Below are 24,247 nucleotides of genomic sequence, written 5' to 3' on the forward strand. Positions count from 1 at the left end.
TCTCCAACAAATGGCGAAACAGATTTACATCGCTACTTGCATACTTTACAACAATTGCATATTAAACGAAGGTTTTTTCTTGGGCCTGTAAAGCAAATGCAAATTTTCCCTCTGATGCTCGCAAAGCAAAGTTTCCCAAAGTTGCTCCGCGTAATAAGCCTGTACATATGTATGTGTATCGACATATAAAATCATGTACTAATATTTCTTTTTGTGCTGACAATAAAGATTCACCTCACCGCATTGCCACCTCCCCGCCAAGCGAGAGATGCCATCAAAGCGAAATAGTTGAGCAGCCAAGCAGGCAGATAGTCGGTGGCAATCAGAGCTATTTACAATGCAACAACAACTGAAGCAATTGTATATGCACAGATAGTTGCAATAATGATTAGAGTAATGAAATAGTATAATGATGCAGAACTAACGGTTTTCTAAATGGGTTGTGGATTTGCGAATTGTGGAAAGCTAAAGAAAAACGGAAGATATATATACATATGTATTACGTTGAATAAGTAAGAAAATAAGTGAATACAATGGTACTTGAGATATATGCATATGTCTGTCCATCTGTCTGTCTGCCTACACCCGAACTAGTCGCTCAGGTTTTGAGAGATCCATCTGAAATTTTGCGCAGATCCACTGTACCAGCTGCCATACAAACTGAACAATTGGATTAAAGTCCTTGTATGGAAAGGTTTTTTATTTTACGAGATATCTTCAGGAAGTTTGGCATTCAGATAATTTCACGTTTTGGGGCGGTCGATTAGCCACCAAGATCGTATGATATCACATCGTTAGACTTTTTCTTATGGGAATATGTGAAGTCTAAGATCTACATATGTGAACAATCCCACTTCGATTCAGACGAAATATCATGCATGTTATTCGTCAGTTACCAAACGAAACGCTCGAAAGAGTCATACAAAATTGGAATCAACGAATGCATCATCTGAGGCGTAGCCGCGGTCAGCATTTGAAGCAGATAATCTTCAAAAACTAAGTGCCATAGAATGTTCTTTCGAATGATAATAAATATTCTCCATTAAATTTGAAGACTCGGTGTTTTTTATTTAGAAAAGTTGGGAACCTCGAACCCTTTATATTCCGATGCTTAAAAAACCTTGTGCTTCCGACAACTGAGCAGCTTTTTGGGGAAAAAAAAACGTGTGAAAATTTCAAATCGATATCTCAAATTTTAGTCATATAGTTCGCAATTTTTCAGACGGATGGGCAAACGGTCATGGCTAAAATGACTCATCTCATCACGCTAATTATTTCTATACTCGTACTCGGGTCTCTGACGTTTTCTGTTTGGTGTTACAACTTCATGTTAGTGTTAGTTAATAATTTGGGTTCAGTAAACTGAAGTTCGGGCATACATAAGTTAAACATCATCAAAATCTTTCAGCGTTTCGGGTCGAATACTCTCAGAGCTGGAGGGTTTTCATACATTCGGACGACATGACCTAGCCAGCGTAGTCGCTGTCTCTTAATTCGCTGAACTATTTCAATTTCGTCGTAGATTTCGTATAGCTCATCGTTCCATTGACAGCGGTGCTCGCCGTTGGCAAACGGCTATGAATCTTACGCAAAACCTATCTCACGAAAATTCGTAAGGCCGAATAATTAGATTTTGTCATCGTCCATGCCTTTGCTCCATATAGCAGGAAGGGGATGATGAGTGACTTGTAGAGTTTGGTTAATTAATATGGTTAATAATGGTTAATTTCTCAATTGCCTACTGAGTGCGAAGTAGCTCCTGTTGGCAAGAGCTATTCTGCGTTAGACTTCGGGGCTGAATTTGCTGTTGGTGTTAAGGATAGGTCTGCGCTATGCCTACGGTCTATCATTTTGAATGCTGCTTTGCCTGGATTCCAACTCACGATTGAACGATGAAACACACTGTAAATAGTAAAATAAATGGCAAACTGTTCTTATTGATTCCTATGAAGTCATAGTAATACTCATCCGCGTTGAACACACAACTTATTTGCTACAAGTCGCTTCATCGCTGTTAATTTGCTGAAGTGCGATAAATTTCAAGCGCTATGTCATAGTGGTTCTCAATCTTTGGACAAAACCTTTTTCACCGGCCTACTTACATACATATAGACTTAACTAGACGCTGTGCCTCTTCTATCAATGCTATCATCGCTTTGATGTGTTGTTCTTGTCGTTTTTGTCGTTATTGCGTTGCTGCAACAAAGCGCTGGCAATAATTTAATAGTGTGGCATGCAAATTTTTGGCGTTTTTAGAGTGTGCAACAACAGCGCCGAGCGCTAAGAGGCAATACGCCTGAGACGATGCAGCGGCATGCAACAATAATGCAAGTGAAGTGTGTCGAAATGCTTGGGAGTGTGGGAAGAGTGGGGGGTGTAGAGTTGACAGCTTTGGAAAATGTACAAACCTAATTGGAATACGTACACAATTTTATGCGAGTATGTATATGTAGAAATCCATGAATTTGCAAACAATAAAAAGAGTTGCCTTATCAATATGTACAGTGCGTGCAAAAAATAATGTTTACGTTTTCCAAAGTGTCGATGGCGTTTATTGGGAAAAATGTTGTAATCATGGAAAATACATTGATTTTTTTACTGTTGACGTTTATTCAATTCAAAATTGAGAAGTAAAGTCCTTTCTCGGCGAACAAAAATCAAACTCTACAAGTCACTCATCACCCCCGTCCTGTCATATGGTACAGAGGCATGGACCATGACAACATCTGATTAGTCGACGTTAAGAGTTTTCAAGAGAAAACTCCTGCGGAAGATGTATGGGCCTTTACGCATTGGCAATGGCGAATACCGCTGTCGATAGAACGATAAGCTGTACGAGTTATGTACGTATGGATGAAACCAGCTCTGCGAGTATTCTATAGGGTTATAGGAGGGACAAGGCTGTCGCGTATAGCCTATGCTATGATATTGCTCTAATAGATAAAGGAAAATATCTGTATACTGTACTGTATATAGCTAGCTAGGCGGAAAGAAATAAAACTTAGCTGGTTTTATTTACAAGGAGGTATAAAATCCAGGATGTTACCCTTCCCTCATTGGGGTTCTCGACTTCAGCCTGTCGAAAAGGTGTAATATTTCAGTCTCAACCTTGATAGAAAGCCCAATGTTAAGGATAGTGTGAGGAAGGCATTGATTGCTTTATACTGTTGTAAATGAGCCTTTGGGATCTCTGACCAAAAGCTGTGCTTTTTCTCCATGAACCCGTAGTTAACACTATGGTGCTGTGGTGTTTTTGTCTGGTTGAGGGCGCACGGAAAAGCCACACTCGCTGAACTTGAGAACGTGTCTAATGGGCATTAGTGGTGCACAACTCCAACGATAGCAGTTAAGAGCCGAAAGATGTACTACAGCGAAGGTTGCTATCAGACTCGGGTATACAGGACACATGAAGAGTCACAGAGAGGACATTCCGAACTTCTCTTTCACTTCTACTGCTTCTTTGAGAACTTGGACCACTGCTCCTCGAAACGTACTCCTAGCGGCAGAAGAGGTTCAGAGAGTTTTTTTTACGGATGAATCGTAGCTCAAGGGAAAATTGGAGGGAGAGTCTTCTGTCGAGAGCTTTTAATCAACATTCTTTTTAGACTGCCTGACAACTGTGGTGTTTTGCAAGTACATAGAACTGGTAGTCATCAAGTAGCAACAGATGTACTTCACCGAAGTGCGGTGTCTTTTAGAGAGGTATACACCTATCATGGTTTATGTTTTCCAGCGCCCAATGCAACCTTTTTGATGTGCGTTTTGGATAGCATTTGATGTCAGATCTCTGACTGCTGTTCCGTATTGTATTAAGGGATATAATCATATCTAATCCCTTAAAAAAATTGTTTAGCTTCGCTTAGATTGAGAAGTTGTTCGTTCCCACTTTTAGATGTAACGTGTCCTTCTCTATTCCTGGCTTGTATTCTATGTTTCCAGTTTCTCAATAACGGTCAGACCACCTCTTCACATACTTATGCACAACTCGTAATTAAACACTTTGCGGGTTTTTAGTAGTACATTTTTTCTCTTTAGGATGCGTCGTTAGAAAGCTACTTCAAAGCGTTTCTTATAGTGAGCACTTATTTTTCTTATTCCGCGGCATGACGTGACGCGTTAAAAAGATCAGAAACAGTTTTCCGCAAATAGAACGCGCAAAGGAAAACCGTTATTTTTGAACCCACTGTACGTAGTATGTACATATGCAGTGAAAAAGTTCAGTACAAGTACTAGTTTCCTAGAGTGCATAGTCGAAGCTTTCCGCACGATTAAATCTAGTCAGCGTCTACGGCGACAGCGTATAATAAGTTAGAGGCGAAGGGGAAAAGTGAAAAAGCAAAAACTTTTGAACTCGGACCAGCAAACCGTTCATAAGTATATTCAAACATTTAATATCTTCGCGCTGTCATGGATACGACAAGCAGCAAAAACGCAGTTGAAGCCTAACGGCCAAGGAACTCTAACTGCGCTCCAGTCACATGCACCTAGTGCCACCCACCCACGACTGAACTCATGCTCTGCACCAATTTCGTTGGCTCTTTTCATGCCTACTACTCGTTTCCAAACTCTACTTCTTTTCTTTTGTAACTGCCATAAATAAATATCTTCGCCCCGTTTTTCCTTGGTTTGACTCTCATTGCGTAGACGGCCGTGTGTTGCTTTGCTGAGGCAAAGGTAGGCCATACTTGATATCAGCGCCACTGTCATCGCAATGACCATAAAGTATGATGAAGCGGAAGACACCGGTGGCGGGGATGGGAGCGACCGGGTTCTAAATTATGAAATTATACGAGCGAATCGAAAATGCGGCGTGATGCTTCTTCGTCTTTCACTCTATTTTTCTGCTGCAACCCTTTCGTGTGGTGTGTGTGCCCCACTGAAACTATAGCATTAGGTCTCAAAAGCAGCCTAACCAGTAGAATCCGATGTAAAGTATAATAAACTAAGATGAATATGTGCCACAACAACAGCACAGATGACAATGATTATTGTGGGGTGACGGTTAGGGATCTTAGGGGAAACGATGTCGTCTCATGACCGACTACTGTTAGTTGAATTCTTTGCTCTGCCGCTGCACTCGCATTACATATTATAAGTTTTTGTTTGTTGCGTGTAGTTTCTTTTTTGCCGCAACTCGTTTTGTGCGCAGATCTCTTTTCGTATTATTGTTATTATTTTCTGTTTGAAAACATTGTTGCTGCTTTTTTTGTTGCTATTGTTATAACCGTTGCAGTTGCTGCTTTTCCTATTTCTACAGCTCTTGTTGTTCCGTTGTTGCCGCCGCGTTGTAGTTGTGTTGAGTTGTAGTGCTCCTCATATAATTTGTCATGTGAAAAATTAGTAGAGTTGCCAACGAATCTACGAAGCGGCAAAAATGCATGCTTAACAAGTATGTACTTTGTATTTTGAGCGGCACAGTGTGTAAGCTTGCACTTAGTGGAAAGCTAATGTCGCATACACTATATGAAATGATTCTCTGAGAAAATACACAACGCCCGAAACAATTTTTATATTCTGAACAGGATATAACGGGTGTTTCAAAAAGAACGCTACAAGAGTTTACAAGTTTTTAAATAAAACAAAAACGGTTTAGGATATATTTGAAATTCTTTATTCTTGGGAAAATACATTCGAAGCCATTATGTATGGAACTCGATTTCTTTTGCATGGCCACCACCGGCACGCTTGCAGAAGTCCAGACGCTGAACTCAATTCTCGACGGTTTTCAAGCATAAATCGGCCATTTCGTGAGATAACACGGTCACCAAACCTGATTGTGGCACTCGTTGTGTGGCTTGAGGCACCGTCCGGATGGAACTACATATTGTCCATGTCCATATCATCCAATTCGGGCCAAAAATATTCGGTTTTAATTGAGCGGTAGCGATTCCCATTCACAGTAACGTGTCCGTCTTAATCATCACAGAAGAAGTACAGTCCAATGAAGAGGGTGTACGTGTGGATAGCTGCCTGACCAATAACGCATATTTCGCTAATTGGCGAAACCCCATCGCTGAAAATGATTTTTCGATGAAAATCCGGATCGTTTTCAAGTTGTTGCTCGGTCCAATTCTCGATTCAGTTAATTTGATCTTGTAAGGATGTAGGCTAAGACCTTTTCGCAAAATTCGCCATAACGACGTTACAGAGATGCCCACGCACGTGACAGCAATATTCTCCATACGGGCAAAGCTCACTGGCACGGAAACATTTTTCCACTAGACGCTGAATTGTTGATCTGACAGACGATTATGACGACCATAAATTGAACGTAGCGCTCTTAAAGTTCAGGCTGTGTCCGAATTTCGCTAGTAAATTTTAATAATTTGGATTCATTGTTGGATCGTATATCTGACCAAAGTGTCAAAAGAGTGGAAAAAATATGGCGTAGTTTGCTGTCCCTATCGGTCTACTTTTGTGGCGTCTCTATTGAAAAATCAATGTGACGAGCTAAGACAGCCTATCTGTCTGTATATACGCTAGTCTCTTAGTTTTTGAGATAACGATCTGAAATTTTACAAAGGTTGTTTTCTTCCCAAGAAGCTGCTCATTTATCGGAACCGCCGAAATCGGATCACTTTAGCATATAGATGTCATACAAATTAAACGATCGGTATCAATTGCTTTTATGGAATACTTTTTGATTCGAAGAGAAGTCTCCACGGAATTTGGCATGGGTTGTTATTTTAGACAATAGTGCAATCTTCAAAAAAATATTTCAGATCAAGCTAGCACAACTTATAAGTCGCTACCATACCATGAATGTTTGGAAACGAATCCTTCTAAGGAATCTTTTATATTAGTTTGAATAAAACTTATAAAAAATAACACCCTTTCATTTGCCAATTCATTGATAGGTGGCGAATCGAACATACTATACCAGATGCTCAAATAGCATGCCAACAATTCAGTTGGTTGTTGCTTTTGTATGCAATGTTTTCGTGAATAAAGCAGCTCTCAAATGAAGGGAAGATGTTTTCTCATAAAATTTCGTCTTTTCTTCAAAGTGTTCCAAAAATTTAAAAATTCTGGAGATAATAAAATTTCTTTGGAGTTGAGTAGACATACATACATATGTATGTATTTATGACATTGAAGTAATCATAAGACTTACCCACTGTCAGCCGTAATCATAGTTCTTGCAGTTTTGGCTGCGTCACAAAGGTGTGTGCTGATACGGCATGCGTATGGCACACAATAATTCTGATCTTAAAACTAATCTCAATAGCACAACCCCCTTAAACAGGTTGTCACATTGCTGCCAGACTGAGTGGGCAGCTCAGCAAGCGGCAGGGGGCATGCGGCAGGCGGCAGGCGGCAGGCCAACAGGCAAACAGACATGCACCCGGGCTGGCAGACTGCTTAGTAATCGTTGTCTAAACAAGAGTAGTGCAACACTTCTTTAACCCCTTTATTTAAACTGCCCCTCAGACTCTTTTCGGCCTTGTCACACCATTGGGGAGCTTTCGGCGGCCACGTGCGTCAACAACCTCAGCCGCCAAACTTTTCACACAAACTCACAAACACCTAGCGAATTTACTTGTGCATTTGTATGTATGTATGCCTCTCCCTCTTTGTTACAATAGTTGCTGTCATTGCAGTAAATAGTTGCTGCCCGCGTTCTGTTGCCTACGTCATTTGTTGCTTGCTGCCTGCCACTGACTTTTCGTTTTATATTCGAATTGTTGCTGCATTTGTTATTGCTGTACTTCGTCACACTGGTTGTAGCTGTTGTTGCAGTTGTACTGCTCTCTACAGTAAAAGTAGTCTGCAGTCTTCAGTCCCTGACAGCTGGCAGAGACAACCAATTCCTTTCGGAGCAGTAGCAGTCCGTGTTTGGACGCCTAAACGGGTTACGAATCGGCTTTAAAAAGAAATACTCGTACCTACAGATTTGTATGAAAGTGTGTTATCTGTATATTATGGTGTGGGGGTGGTGTTGGCTTTCGGGTCGCAACTGTTTTATTCTCTGCAGTCATTTTTTGTTGACTTGAAATAGGAGCATAGTGTAGCTCTTACGAGGCGTTAACAATTGTTACTGCGTGGTTTATGGCTAACAATGCACGGATATGTACGGCATAAGTATGGAAAATCATGTGAATAGAAAGTCTGAGTCGGCTTTTGAATGCCTAGCTGATGGATAGGCTGGCGAGTTGGGACGGATGAAAAGACTTAGAGACAGATTAAGACCAAAGAGCTGGCAAGAGGAAAGCCAACTGGCAGAAAATTATGAATGCGATGGGTTTTAAAGTAGAGATAATAATGCTTAGAAAACCTTACAGCTTAAAGCGCAGTAATAAACATATAAAAAATTTTTAAATGACATTTTAGTCGGAGAAAACGAAGAACTTGTAGTTGTTCAGCGGTAAAGTTTTGTATAAAATTAATGTTCTATTTGAAATTCGCAATGATCCTTCCGGTAGCGAAGTGCAACTAGCAGGACGAGGCTCTTAACTTCTTCTTCTTATTTATTGGCGTCGATACCGGTTATGAGCTTATGGCCGAGTTTACAACAGCGCGTCAGTCTTTGGCGCCAATTAGAGATTCCAATCGAAGCCAGGTCTTTTTCAACTGGTCTATCCAAAGGAGTTAATGTCTCCTTTTCGACTGCTTCACCCGGCAGGTAAAGCGTCGAATACTTTCAAGGACGAAATATTTTCGTCCATACGGACCACTTAATTCGCTGAACTATGTCAATGTCTTATAATAGTGTGTGTGGGTAGTTAAGATGACGGAACTCTTAGCATGGTGAGGGATCACTTTAAAACTCATGTCATGTACAGGCCTATGGTCAGGCACTCAAATAGGTCTAACATAAAACAGGGTGCGCTCCGAAGCAGTAGATGTACCACTACAACTTATGGCCATTATCTCCGCTTGGAAGACGCTGAAGTGGCCAGGGCCGTCTCTCTTCCAGCAACTCATTTTGGAGGACTCCAGAGGGCCTAAGCTCGAGTTATCTTAGTATGTAAGAGGGGAGCTTTCGCAGTCATACACTTTGCGACTATTTCCATCGTCATAGTTGGTGTGGTTCATAGGAGATCACAAGAAAAAAAATTAGATTTAACTGTGCTTTCATGGAGCCAAAAAATTATCTTTGGTGAAAGTCCTCACCTTTTGCCAATGAATCCCAGTACAGCGTACCCGATGTTTTCCTTACTATTTCCTCCATGTTGGGTTTCCATGGTACTTAGGTACTTAACTCTCTGAGCAAGTCGAAGGCGCGTTCCACTCATTGATGGTAGATGCGGCTCCGGTATTTTGCACTGCCTAACGCATAAAACCAGTTCAGTTTTGCTCGGATGTGTGGAGATGGCATTTGCTGCAGAAAAATTACGACACCCATGAGTTAGCACGCACGCGGTATTCAGAAATTTCCTCTCAACCATAATAGCTACCTCGGCCGCGTAGGCTGCCAACTTTTTCAAGCTTTTCTAGAAGATCATTGACAACCATGTTCCAGAGAAGTAGCGAGAGAACTTCTTTGTGGGATGTCCCTACTCATGTTCCGTTGTACAACGGTAAAACGTTCGAATAAATTATTCAGATTCGACACTATAGCATATAGCTGCCATACAGAGTGAGCGATCAAAATCAAGTTTTTGTATGAAAACTTCTTTATATGTGAAGGGTATTCTAGATTCGATGCAACCGAATTTAGCGCATTTTCTTGCAGGGAACGGAGTCGCACTGTCTACGAGGCAGTATTTTTCTAATGTGTGTCTAATAAGATTTATGCTGAGGTTCCCTCGGTAATGAATTATTAGCACAGCCGTAATTTGTTCTTAGGCAGAAATCTTCAGTTTTTGTTACATTGACATGATTTGGTGTTGAGAGTATAATATAAGTAAATAACAAATTGGTAAAATAAATTAATGAAATCTAAAATTAGAGGAAACATCTTAGTGCTGAAGGTTTCAAACTTTCCCTACAACAGTTTACTTTTCTCTAAGTTTCTCTATCGGTCTGCTCTCTCCCTTGAAAGTTTGCGGCGTACAGGCGTCGCGCAAAGAAACGAAAGAAAGAACGACTATCCGATTAACACACGAATAAAAGGGAATAGAAGACATAGAACAATGCGCTCAAACTACATATCAAGAAAATAAACACACAAAATAATACTAAACTAACATATGCATTTTATTATTTACATCAAAGTCAAGTAAACAGTGAACGTGAGCGCATACAAATACATACATATGTTTATATGTATATGTATTTTAATCGCATAAACATATGTATATCTACTCGTATTTGTCGTCATAACACTTGCCTTTGCTGCTTTTCCAACAGTTGGCTTTCAGGCATAGGTTTCCGCGACGCGCGACGCGCGACGCCCGACAATGGCGAATGGAGGTGGATGGTTTGCGATTATTCCGTAATATGAGAAACTTCTCCATTATACACATCTTCAAATGTGACAAATGTCAACAATGCATTCACATACAATTTAAGCGCCGATTCTCATGAAAATTTGTGGAATGATGAAGGTGCAGTAGGGGGGTCATGTGGACTTGGATGGTTGCAGGTTGCATGTGCAATTGCATGCACGAGCATGTGCGTATAAGAATGCATACTTGCGATAGTAACATGTAGCATGCAATACAGTTGTGTGCAAATAAGTGATAACAGTGAGTAATCATGTGTTTATGAACATTTGTTTAGTAAGCAACATAAATAATAGTAATGATAAGAACTTGGAATTGTGAGGATTCCTTCAAACAATTCAAATCTATTATTCCATGTGATAAATTAGTTAACAAATTTAATAAAACTTGTACACGCGGTCCTTGACACACTGCGAAGTTGGTTTTAAGTATGGAAAAAATTGCGTCGTGACGCTATTCTAATAAAACTCAAAACAAAAACAAATAAGTTACTTCGACTTCCCTACACAAGTGCTTCTCTTATTGCTTAAAAGGTTATAGACAAATGTTTATGTTGATTTTAATCGACCGGTTTGTATCCCTTATACGAGTACGTATGTGTTATAGTGGTCCGATATCCGCGTTTCCAGAATTGATTGCATCTTATCAGTGTGGCATCAGGCGTGGAAAATCAGCAACTGACTACATATATATTTACCATGCCCCAAGTCTTGGAAAATACCCGTGTAAAGAGAATCGACACACACCACATTTTTGTTGATTTCAAAGCTGCTTTTGACAGCGCGAAAAGGAGCTGCCTTTGTGCCGTTATATCTTAATTTGTTATCCCATAATACGGCTGTGTTAACTGACGTCAAACAACACCAAAAGTTTCGTCAGGATCGGGAAGGTACTGTCCGAGTCGTTCGATACCAGACGAGGTTTTAGACAAGGCGACTCCCTATCATGCGACTTCTTCAATCTTCTGCTGTAGAAAATAATTCGAGCTGCAGATCTTCATCGAGCAGGGGCAATCTTCTATAAGAAGTAAAGTCCTCCTTCGACAAACAAAAACAATACTCTTTAAGATACTTATTATTCCTGTCTTGCTAAATGGTGCAGAGGCCTGAGCGATGACAACATCTGACGAGTCGATGAAACGAGTTTTCGAGAGAAAAGTTCGGCGGAAGATTTATTGTCCTTTGCGCTTTGGCAACGACGAATACCACAGTCGATGGTGCGATGAGCTGTACAAGATTATGACGACATTGACATAGTTCAGCGAATTAAGAGACAGCGGCTATGCTGGCTAGATCATGTCGTCCGAATGGTTGAAAACACTCCAGCGCTGAGAGTACTCGACGACGTACCCGCCGGGGGAAGCAGAGGAAGAGGAAGACCTCTATAACCATTCGTTTGCCAGTTATCTTTCAAGATATTAGAAAACCCAACCGCCAAAAACGAAGCAACGGAAACAACTGCATTTTTAATCAGTCACCACAACAATTTGATGAGTCAACCACCGTATAGTCCTCACTTGGTATCGAATGACTTCTTTCTCTTCCCCAACATAAAAAAATAAATTAAGAGGTCAACGTTTGATGTTACCTGAGGCCGTGGTTGATGCGTTAAGAACTCATATGTTGGAGATACCTTCATCTGAGTGGCAAAAGTGCTTCGAAAATTAGTTTAAACGCATGCAAAATTGAATAGATCTCAATGGAGAACATTTTAAGAAACTATACAGAGATTTTCGATTACATAAATAAGTTTTACAGGGTCTCCGACGTTTCCTTTTAAGTGTTACAAATTTCGCGGCAAAATTAGTTTACTTTGTTCAGTGTATAATAGTTTATTATAAGTTATTTCAAACAACGAAGTTCTGCAGACACTTTGTACTGTTTTCGAGGCCTTTATTTAAATATATTAGCACTTAGTGTTTGACCGAGTTTAGTGCTTTCTTACTTCTTTCAATTATTTGGAAAAATTTGTATCTAACTTATCTTTTAACATATTATCTAACATACCTAAATGAGGTGAGTCGAAGCATAAAGTAAGTAAGTCAAGAGTCACTGTTAACATTACCAACAAATTTTCGATATTCTCACGACCTTCTCTTAATGTAATTGAATACTTATTTTTCGACAATTAATTTTTTCAAAACCCTTACTAGACGAACTTTTTGCTTCGTTAATGGCTTTCGAATACAGAATAATTGTGCATACCTATCGCCTTCGGCAGTCATCTCTGTCGCCCTTTGCCGACGGCAAAACGGCAGAAGAACAATATGGTTCAGCGGCACGAAAATTTAGCGGATATGCAGACTTGGTAAAAGAACCGGTACTAAATTATTTCGAGGCGTCATCTGTCTCACATATAGACACGTAAAAAAATCTAGCTAAGGAGTTCTCGTATGCCAGACCCGGCGGAACGCCTCAAATGCATTCAATTACGATTTGAGACGAGTAAATTAATCACAATAACAATAGCAATAAAACAATGAATGAACTTGACGTTCGTTGATAGTGTAACGGTCTAGCTACCCTAATCGAACAATCGTTTTAACTAGCGGTTTGGGTGACCTATGCAAAAACGAAAAACAACGACAGTTGCGGTAAATTTTTTATAGTTCAAGGAAAAACAAATAAATATAGCTGGGTCCAATCATATTTGCAGACGCAAGTATATATGTACACAGTTATTTAAATAAATATAAATTAGTATATATGTTATATATACATATATGTATACTATATAATGGGTGGTTCAAGTAGACGTATTGAAAAAGAGCCTTTATTTGACAGATAATGCGTGAGTCGGGTCAAGTTCTCATGAAATTTTTGCTCAGTATTGTTTGGCGTTTCATCGCGGAAAGACTTACGCCTAAACAACATTTACAAATCGTTCAACTTTATTTCGAAAATTCACGTTCTGTAAAGAATGATTTTCGCGCGCTTCGCACATTTTATGGTCAACATAATCGGCGTACTGAGCGTACCATTCGCAACACCATCACCGATCTTGAGACCAAGCATTCATTACTGGATTATATTCGACCGAATAGATCACGTCCAGCACGCAGTGAAGAAAATATAGCTGTCGTAGCTGAGAGTTTACACGAAAGCCGCGGAGAGACGATTCGTCGCTGTTCGCAGCATCTCGGACTGACGTATGGAACGACTTGGTACAATTCGCGTCGAGATCTTATATGGAAAGCGAACAAAATGCAGTTTGTGCAAGAACTGAAGCAGCTAAGACCTTCCCAAGTGACATCACTTCGTTCTATGGATTCTATAAAAGTTCCAAGAAGATCCGACAATTTCGAACCAAATTTTATACGGCAATGAGACCCATATCTGGTTCGATCGGTATGCAAACTATGGAAATTGCCACATTTGGGACGAAGAGCAATGTGAAGAGATTCAAGAGCTGCAATTTCGTGCAGAAAAAAACAACACCTTGGTGTGATTTGTGGGCGTTGCAATAATCGGTCCATATTTCTTCAAATATGATACCGGTGAGAACGTAACCGTCAATGGCGACCGTTATCGTACCATGATACCCGACTATTGAAGCTCGTGATCAGGACGACACCAGTTCCCATACACCGCATCAATCAATGGATTTATTCAGAGAACAATTCGCTGAGCAGATAAATTGACGTTTTGCGCCGGTCCATTGCCCACCAAGATCTGTGATATCACACTTTTAGAATTTTTCCTGTGAGGCTACTTAAAGTCTAAAGTCTCTGCGGACAATCCCGCTTCGAATAAGTAGGGAAACTTGAAATGGATCACCCTTTATATATGTATGGGCAGTTACCTGCACATTTAAACGGCAAACGGGTACGAGCACATTTATTCTTCAGTACGTTCAGGCGTACTTACATATCACAAGTGCAGATATTCATTTGATTTTGTCCAACGAACAGATCCACCTGCGCTATTCGCGTAAAGAATTTCATTGCGAATAGATCGCACGGCGGCAATCTCCTGCCCCTCCGCATCTATTTTCAGATCTACTAAGTAGTGCACACCGATTTAACAACGAATAATCAGGGTTGACTTTGACATGCTTCAGTAGCAGCGCTGCCGGCGACAAAGCGGTCAGCCATGCACGATTCACACAGCTACGTTTCTACATTTACTTGTGCATAAGAATTAAACTCTACATGTGCAAATCGGATGTACCCTATACTTTTAGTTGCATGTATGTATGTAAATATGCACATGGCATGCAACGCGTCACTTGCTCCGTATTGTCGCGGCATTTAGTTCGTTTTGTTCGCCGTTAACTTTTACGTACGCTTCGCCAGTCGGCGGTCTAAATGTTCATTTAAATGGCCAGAGAAAAAATATAATAATAAAGTGCCATAGTTAAGTAAGTCAGCGCTATGTTTGATTTCTACTGGACATTACATGCTCAACCGATTTGCAAGAAGTTAAAGGGCGAAATCGTCTAGTACTTAATTTTTGGTAATTGGCTCGTGCCATTTGATTTTCAACTCTTGGGTATTGCCGAAGTTTCAAGCTCACTTTCGACCAAAACTAGCGTTGCGTTGATGTTGAATTCCGTCCGCGACGGTCCAGATATGTTCCAGAGGGTCATAACTGGTGCCGCGTCATGGGTTTATGATTATGATGAGGAAATCAAAGCTCAATCATTCCAATGGTACCTACCGCATGACCCAGGAACGAAAAATGACTAGCAAGTTCGGCCAAAAACAACACATTAATGGTACCGCGGCCACCGGTATTCCCCTCACCTGGCTCCCTGTGAATTTTATTTTCAAAACGGAAAGTACGACGCTACGATTGATGATGAAAATTGCATCGAAGAAGGAGTTAGACCAGATCACAAAAACATTATTTTTATAAATAGTTTCAGTATTACAAATAGCGCTGACAGAAGTGCAATATATGTACATAAGTATTGTATATCTGAGGATTAATTACTTTGTAAGGATAAAATTGATATTTATGAAAAAATAAATACTTCTCAAGAAATACAAAATTCGCGATACGTTTTGAACAAACCTAGTATAGATTAGTACGGGTAAAGAGATACCTCTAATATACTTATTTATATTGCTAAAAAGACGAGTTAATAGAAATAAATACTTTCAGTGAAAAGGGCTGCCCGACGGCAGCACTTGAAGTCATGCTGGAACTCTGTCAGTCAGTATCCTTACTTATGGAAAGTTGGTGAGTAGAGATAGACCTCCAACGCAACTACGTAGGTTGCTGGTGGCAGAAATGCATAGGTATACCTCTATCTGAAGGTATCTTACATGACGGTCTTGCATTATCAGTTCACGTACGGCATCGATGTTTTCTGGCACAACGGCTGTTTTTGGACGACCTTCACGGAATTCGTCTTTGAGAGAGCGTCGGCCACGATTGAATTCGTTGTACCAGTTTTTCACAGTGCTATAGGATGGTGCTTTATAGCCATACAAAGATTTTAGTTCATCGATGGACTCTTGTCGTGATAATCCACGTCAAAAGTTGTGAAAAATGATCGCACGAAAATGTTCACGAGTTTATTGCAATTTTTGGCCGAGATGAATTTTTTAATTCCCTGTAGATAAAACAATTCACGATTAAATGACAAAACGTTCTGAGTGATGTTATGCTAAAATATGTTAAACTTTCCAATGGAAATGTCAGATTGCACCTGGCAACACTTAGTGTTGCCCTAGGCCAGAATATATATAGCAGCCCTCGTATAGCAACGAAAGTAGCACCTCAGCTGCTCCTTATCAGGGTGTTCGGACACAAGGGTATAGCCGGGAATGGACTGACAGACGAGCCTGACCTGCTGATAAACTGCACAGTAGTATTAAGACCCTTGAATCCATGTTTCCGAATACAGATGACATCGCCTCAATAGCACCTAGCAGCCTATTGAAATTTACCAATGTGATGGGCTATGTGAGGTATTTTGATTTAGGAGAGAGCGCAATAGGGAAAGAAATTTATTAGTAAGTAAAAAACCAAACAATTATTTGTGATTAATTTATTATTACTTCTTGAAGTTAGGGTTTTCAGCAGCAAATCTCAACCTCTTTTATATAGCGAATTAGGACAAGGATTAGGGAAGTAATTTTTATGCCCTGAATAGATTATATTGGGTTTGTCACGAAGTTTGTAACACTCATAAGGGAACATCGGAACATCGAACGTTGCTTCTTCGTATGAACGAAACACTTCTCCAACTCGATTTTAATAAAATATGCATATATGTATAGTATTTAACATCAATTAATGTTCATCAGTGTTCGAAGTTCAGCATGATATGAGAGTTAAAATAAACTGAACTTTGCTAACTAAAGTTCTGAACAGAAACTAACATTTAAATATTACCAAAGTTTCTTTCTTAATTATTATATTTTTTTAATCTAAATATTAAAGTTCTTTCTTTATGTATCACGTTCCATTGTTGCGTTCAAACCATGAAACTACTTATATCCATTATGTTTTTTCTAAATAGACATTCAAGGTTGGGTATCTAATGAATACCAAAAATTCGCTGTTTGATTTTTGATTGAGCGTGGCACTTACGGAGGAAGTGAAGAACATTTTCTTTGTCCCTTCGAGTGTGCAGCTACGGCAAGTTTTGTCATAGGCCATATCTTATCTGCAGGAAATTTAGCAGAGATCATTATTTTAGACATCTCTGAAGAATTTTTGAGATCGGAGTTTTATATCACATAGCTACCAGACAACTGACCGATAAAACTCAATTTCATGTATGGAAAACTTTTCTATTTAACGACATAGCGCTATTTGGAATTGATTACACTGGTAGACACATAATTTGTGACCTGAAAATTCGTAGGTGTTTCTAATGCAGTTTGATACCCTGAAGTCAAATCGGAAAATATAATTTTTCTATCACCCGCAGATATTCTGTAACCTTCGGCTTTAGATTTTACAATACTACTGCTATCAAATTGAAAGGTGAATTAATTTCAATTAATTTATACTTCGCGTTTTTTTCAATGGCAATGGACAGAAATGAATCTGAAAAACAAATTTTTAAGAGTCAGTAAAGCAAAAATTAAGGAGGGCATATTTGTGGGTCCGCAAATAAGAGATCTAATGAAAGACATTTGAGGAAATGCTCAATGAAATTGAAACACGAGCCTGGAGTGCCTTTAAGAGAGTTGTTAAAAATTTTCTTGGAAATGTGAAAGCTGAAAATTACCAGTGCCAGTTTGATTGACGATTACTGCTGGATATTGTTAAGGGATACTTCGAAAACAAAATATCACCGAAAAACATTGACAGTAACATTTTAAGGTACTCCTTGGTTAATAAAAATATATAACAATAATATATCTATCGCTGTTCTTTTAACAAAAATGCTCATAGCAAAGAAAACTATAGATGATGGAAGAAATCCGTAGCAATTTTCTGCCTTTCTGGCAATTTTTACATAATAAACACTTTGTTCTGTTCATGTAACAAAAAACAAGGATTTTTGTTTACCAATGTTATTATTCAAGGCATCGCTACAATCTCCGATTATATTGTTTCGATACTACTTTTTACAGCTGCTATTCAAACTAACCGAACAAAATTAGAAGAAAGATTTTTTGTACCCATTCAGTCTACAAAAAATGCGCCTGAGAAGGGAATTATAGCTTCGGTGGATGGTCAAACAGTTACCGGGGCTGAACTTGCCTCAACATGCCGATCCTTTATACATGTACGAGTATGTAACTCTATGAATATCTCGGCTAAGATTAGGTGATACCAGCAATTGTTAGGTGATGAAAACTATTATTTCTACATTTTCTGACACAGCAACTGTTTTTTTGACAACATTCACCAAAGCTATTTATCACAGCTCGTAAAGCCTGCATTACAAAAATTGTGTGTTATTAAAATTACTACTTTACTGATACATTATTAAAACAATCTCCGTCGAGTTTCGTTTGGTATAATGTAGAACCCCTCGATCGACTGTTAAAAGCATTAAGTCAGAAATATACATATCAAGCCGAAGTTGATTCGTATTTATGTTTGTAGATACAAATCAATTCTCACTTTAATGTATTCAACTCAATGTCGAATTTGATTATAAAGGAGGCACATTTACTTCGACCATAAGTACGTTTCAATATCTACGTGCTCGTAACATAGATCACAAAAGTGACGAAGATGAATGAGAATCTCAAATTTTCCTCTGCTGTCTAGAGTATGCCTTCGTTATTGCATTCTTTTTCATAGTTTTTCTATAACCCACCGCGAACATTAATTCATAGATGGGATAGTGATATGCAAAGTGGAGAAAGAAGCGGCGGTTGAAATGTTTTATTTACATATTTACGGAAATTTTACAGTCCAATTATTTACCGTGTAATCGTAAATTCTAGATATTTATGTGTCGTTATGCAGCTGATATGTAATACTTATGGCAGTGTGCGAGGCACTAAGCGTTCGCTTTTATTTGGTTATAGCTCCAAGGCACAAGACGCAGAAGTAAGACACATCTGTACGTAGAGTGAAAAGTGCAAATTGAATGGGAGAAGAATCAATTAGAGCCGTGACACTCATGAATTATTAATTGCTCTCAATATTCATGATTTATTTATGCGGCAGACAAAAGATATGAACTCCACCAAACCGATCAGCAATGGTACTTTGACTGTCAGTATTCAAATTGTTTGTATAAAACTTGGATTCTATTATGATATTTTTTACATTACGATATGTTTATACCTTTGAAAGGGCTTCCTACATCAGATGTATTGAAATTTCTGTTTGAATGTGAAATTTCGAAACCTTTGACAAAAAGCTAAATACGTACATATACATATATAAAATATCACTACAAACTTCATGAAAAACAGCTTATAGAGAATTTCCTTAATTTTACATAAGATAAAGTCATACTTCAATATTTATAGAAATACCAAATATAATGTAAAAATCGCATTAGAGTGACTCTAAACTTCGTGCGAATTGAAATGATAAAATGGAGCGCGTCTTCGTCCTTTAAAAGGGGAACCGAAAACACCATATACGTATAGTATATACAAGTACGAGTACATATGTGTTATGACTACTGTTGTAGAACTCTTAAAGGTGATTTAGTGACTGATGCTTCAATCGATGACGCTGGAGCAGACGTTCCATTGACCGACCATGAAGAAGTTCAAATAGCAATTATCCGTCTTAAGAACAACAAAGCGGGGGGGACCGATGGATTGCCAGTTAGCTATTCAAATATGGCGGCGAAGAACTGATAAGGAACATGCATCAGTTTCTTTGTAGAATATGGTTGAGTATGCTCTGCCCAATACACAAACAGGGAGACCCCTTATCAGTATGGCTTCAGGCCTGGAAAGTCCACAACTGACCAGATATTCACCATGCCAAATCTTGGAAAAGACCCATCACTCATCAGGATCGACACACACCACCTCTTCATCAATTTCAAAGCTGCTTTTCACAGCACGAAAAGGAGCTGCCTTAATGCTGCTATGTCTGAATTCAGTTTCCCCGCCAAACTAATACGACTGTGAAAACTGACGTTGAGCAATACCAAATAGCCGTTCGATACCAAACGACGTTTCGGACAAGGTGGCCCCCTATCGTGGGACTTCATCAATCTACTCTTAGAGGAAATAATTTGAGCTGCAGATCTGAATAGAGAAGATACAATCTTCTTTAAGAGGGTAGAGCTACTGGCATACGCCGAAGACATTGATAAAGTCAACGCAGAACAACTCAGGTGTTACTTTGGACTGAGTAGGCAATTGAGAATTAAAGTCCTCTCGCGACGAATAAAAACCAAACTCTATAAGTCACTCATTATCCCCGTCCTAATATATGGTGCAGAGACCTGGATGATGACAACATCTGATGAGTCGGCGTTACGAGTTTTCGAGAGAAATGTTATGCGACGTCATTGACATAGTACAGCGAATTAGGAGACAGCATCTACGCTGACTAGGTCAAGACGTCCGAATAGATAAAAACACTCCAGCTCCGAAAGTATTCGACGCAGTACGCGTCGGAGGAAGCAGAGGAAGAGGAAGACCTACACTTCGTTGGAAGGACCAGGCGGAGAAGGACGTGGTTACACTTGGAATCTCCAATTGGAGCCAAATAGCGGAAAGGAAGTACAACTAGCGAGCTGTTATAATCTAGGTTACGATAATAAAGAAGAGAAGAAAAAAATACCTTATTGATTGCTGTCTAGTCTGGTGTTTACACGCTACATATGTTTTACATATCTTCTCTACTTGTATATGTATCAATCGTAAAAGGCCCTTAAGATACTTCCAAACATACTTATGTCAGCTGTAAAATCAAAATCCTCAATGAACTCTGAAATATTTAATGCCAACTATTCATTATCTTGCAACAGCTTTCATTCCAACTCGGTATTTATGTACATATGTATATTATAGTTTTCGACTCAAACACATGGACAAATATGTAACTTCGTATGTACATATGTAAATATTTGTGAGTGATTCGTGCTTTGACGTCGATTTCTCTTGAATGCAATTCGGTAGCTTTTGTCGCTCTTTGCCGCTTGAAAATCCCTTTGTTTTAGTGTATTACCTTTGTTGTTGCTTAGATTGATTGCTGATGATGCAGTTGTTATTGCAATTTATGTGCTGTTGTTGCTGCATTCTCCCAGTGTTATTGTCTTTAGCACGATAAAAAGCTGCCTAGTTTTTCTTCTTTTTTTTTAGTTTTTGTTGTCTTGTCTATTATCCGCTTTGTTGTTGTACGCTGTTTTAATTCTTGGCTGTATGAAATTGCTTTTGTTTCGCCTCATTTTCGGTTTGCTGTCGTCGTCGTTTTTTCTTTGTCATCTACAAATCTCTCTCAGTTGCAGTTTGCTGAACAATTGCATACATATATACGTACTTGTGTGGGTGGATATGTTCACACAACGCGGTGAACGTGGGACTGCAACCCAACTGGGTGGGTTGTTGCAACTTGCCGGCTATCGCCATGCAACATTGAGTAAGTCTTAGCGCTTGAAAACAATAGCAAGCAGAAAGCCGCTTTACTCTAATAAAGATGGTAATAGATCATCTACCTCCCGTTGCTGTCCATACCCCCGCTCGCATCTAAACCTTCTCGATGCAGCTTTTTGAAGAAAAGTTACAAAGTTTCGACTTACAAATTCTCAAATTATATGCGCTTGTTGAGTGCAGTGTGCCAGATTTCCAAATAGTCTAGTTGAAATACTGCAAACAACACATATCCGTTGGAAAGATGGTTAAATCATGAACGCTCATAGACAGCCCCAACTATTGCTTTTCAATCTACTGTTATAAAGGGTATTTTTTTAGGTACTATGTGATTTTCAAAAAGAAATAAAACGCATATAATTTAGTGTCATTGTAAAGTATTTAGTTTTATATAAACGGCCAGAGTTTGCCATTGAGTTTTGAAAACAAAAAAATATTAACTTCGGTTGCACCGATGCCGAACCTAATACCCTTCACAAAAGATTCCATACAAGAACCTTTGATCGAGCAGCTATATGCTATAGTGGTTCGATCTAAAAAAATTCCTCGGAAATTGTACAGTTGCCTGACCAATAGTCAGTACCAAATTTTGTATAGATATCTCGTTAAATGAAAAAGTTTGGCATAGAAGAACTTAATTCCGATCGCTCAGTTTGTATGGCAGCTACATATATCCAATCGATATCTCAAAACCTGAGGGACTAATTCGTACATATGTAGATGGACGGAAAGACACGGATAAGGCTAAATTGACTTAGCTCGTAACAACGATCATTTATATATGTATGAGGTCTGTCCGGAAAGTAATAGGACTGAGTCGATTTAAAAAATTTATTGAACCAATCGTTACAATTCTTTAAAAACTTTCAAAATAGGGTCCTTCTGCGTCGATGCAGCGCTGCCAGCGTGATTTCCAAGCAATGAAGGCGTGATTGAAAGCATTCTCCGGAATAGCCTTGAAAGCCGAGGTGAATGCTGCTTGGATCACCTTTCATCGGCCTTTTCAGGCAAGGAAACAAAAAAAGTCTGGCGGGCCACATCTGGGCTGCAGGGCGGCTGCGGAAGCGTTTGGATGCCGGCCTTGGTTACGTAGCTGTTCGCAAGGAAGGCGGTGTGAGCAGGGGCGTTGTCGTGGTGCAACTTCCATTCGGCTGCGATCTCTTGTCGGACCTTTTTAGGTTGAGTCCCTTGGGGACTTCCACGTAAAATTTGGCATTGACGGTTTGTCCAGGAGGAACAAATGGTTGACGATGCCTTTGATTCAAAAAAGACAATGAGCATTGTTTTTAATTTGTATTTGCTCATTCTTCCGGTCTTCATCAGTGACCTCTTTCCGGTCCTCCAAAATGGCCTGGTGCCACCGAAACACATCACTTCTTGCTAAAGCAACATCTGTGTAAGCCTGCATGATCATATCAAACGTCTCTGTTGCAGATTTACCGAGTTTCACACAGCATTTAGTCGCGTGCCTCTGTTCTAAGGAACGCTGCATTTTCGGCTTGTACCACTCATAGAATTACGTCGTACCAGACGCTCGTTCGATAGCTAGGAACGCCCTCTACCGAATCCAGTCGGTGCGAGCACGCTCCGAAGTACAATGGAGGTGGAAGAAAATCAGTCCTATTACTTTCCGGACAAGCTTTGTATATACTTTAAATGATCTCTGACGTTTCCAATAACATGTTACAAATATTGAAGGAAAGTTCAGTTCAGGGCAAGTGATCAATCACGGTTGGCTTGCGAAAACTCCAGCTGAGGGACATACATACATATATAGAAAAATGACTTCAATTAATCCTACAAAAATAGCCAAGCGGTATTAAAATACGCGAGATAATATTCTCACCAAAGGTTGCTTCAATAAATTTATTGCTTCGTTGTTTCTTTGCCATGTAGTGCCGTCTTGTTGGAATCAAAGGTGGTCCAAATCAACATGTTCCAACATATGGACGAAAAAGCCATTAATAATGGCTCTCTAGCGTTCCCCATTGACTGTAGCATTATTGTCGACGCCATTTTTGAGAAAATATGGACCAGTGATGCCCTTTGCCCATAGATCACATCAATCAGTGACTTTTTGGGGATGGAGCGGCGTCACAATAAAGGTCTTACTTGGCTTGGATCGTCAACACTACAAAAAAGGAAAATTTTGTTTATTATCGTACCCATTCAACCAAAAGTGAGCTTCATCGCTGGACAGTTTTTTTATGAGAATAGGATATCATAACGTTTTGTGCTCGGTCACCAATCACACGATGCGTTTGATAGTGACTTGGTTTTAAATCTTGCACGATTTGGGTTACGTATACACGCAAGCCAAAATCCTTCTGCAAAATCTTCAAAGAAGTGGATGAGCACAGTTCCAAGTGTTGTGTGATTATGTCGATCGAACCGACCGTTTCTACGACAATCGAGTCTACGTAACCGGAATGACTATGGCCAAGGACGGTCAAGGACGATCAACTCGGCAGCATTCATTCACGTCTTCTTTTATGCCCTGTAACAGAGTAGCAATAGTGTATTTGGTGTGCACTGTACGTCGTCTCTGAGGATGCGGATTATCAGCTAGAGTAAGCGTAGTGCGAAACCAACCATTGGTTGCTCGAATTACTAACTTTACTGTGGGATTATGTCGATCGAACCAGCCGTCTCTGCGACAATCGAGTCTACGTAACCGGAATCACCATGGAGTTTTAAACTTCATTTAGTCACCGGTGCAAAACTGTGGACCGAATCAGCTGATACTATCTTCTGAGAGATAGAGAGAGGGCATTGAAAATGAACCACCGTTTCTATCGTCCGCTCCTACCGTTCGTATTCGATATTCGCGAACTTTGGATTTTTGCCCTAGAAACAAGTCAGCTGATTGCTCTCT

At 39.6% G+C, this 24,247-nt stretch overlaps 1 protein-coding gene across 9 annotated transcripts in view; it reads left to right on the forward strand.

Moving 5' to 3' along the window:
- The window catches only part of LOC120779091 (RNA-binding protein Musashi homolog Rbp6), a 463,019-nt gene that overhangs the window by 12,527 nt on the left and 426,245 nt on the right, over positions 1-24,247 (forward strand). The gene's annotated exons all lie outside the window — the stretch shown is intronic.

The sequence above is a fragment of the Bactrocera tryoni genome, chromosome 5 (assembly GCF_016617805.1).
Source record: "Bactrocera tryoni isolate S06 chromosome 5, CSIRO_BtryS06_freeze2, whole genome shotgun sequence".
Lineage (NCBI taxonomy): Eukaryota > Metazoa > Arthropoda > Insecta > Diptera > Tephritidae > Bactrocera > Bactrocera tryoni.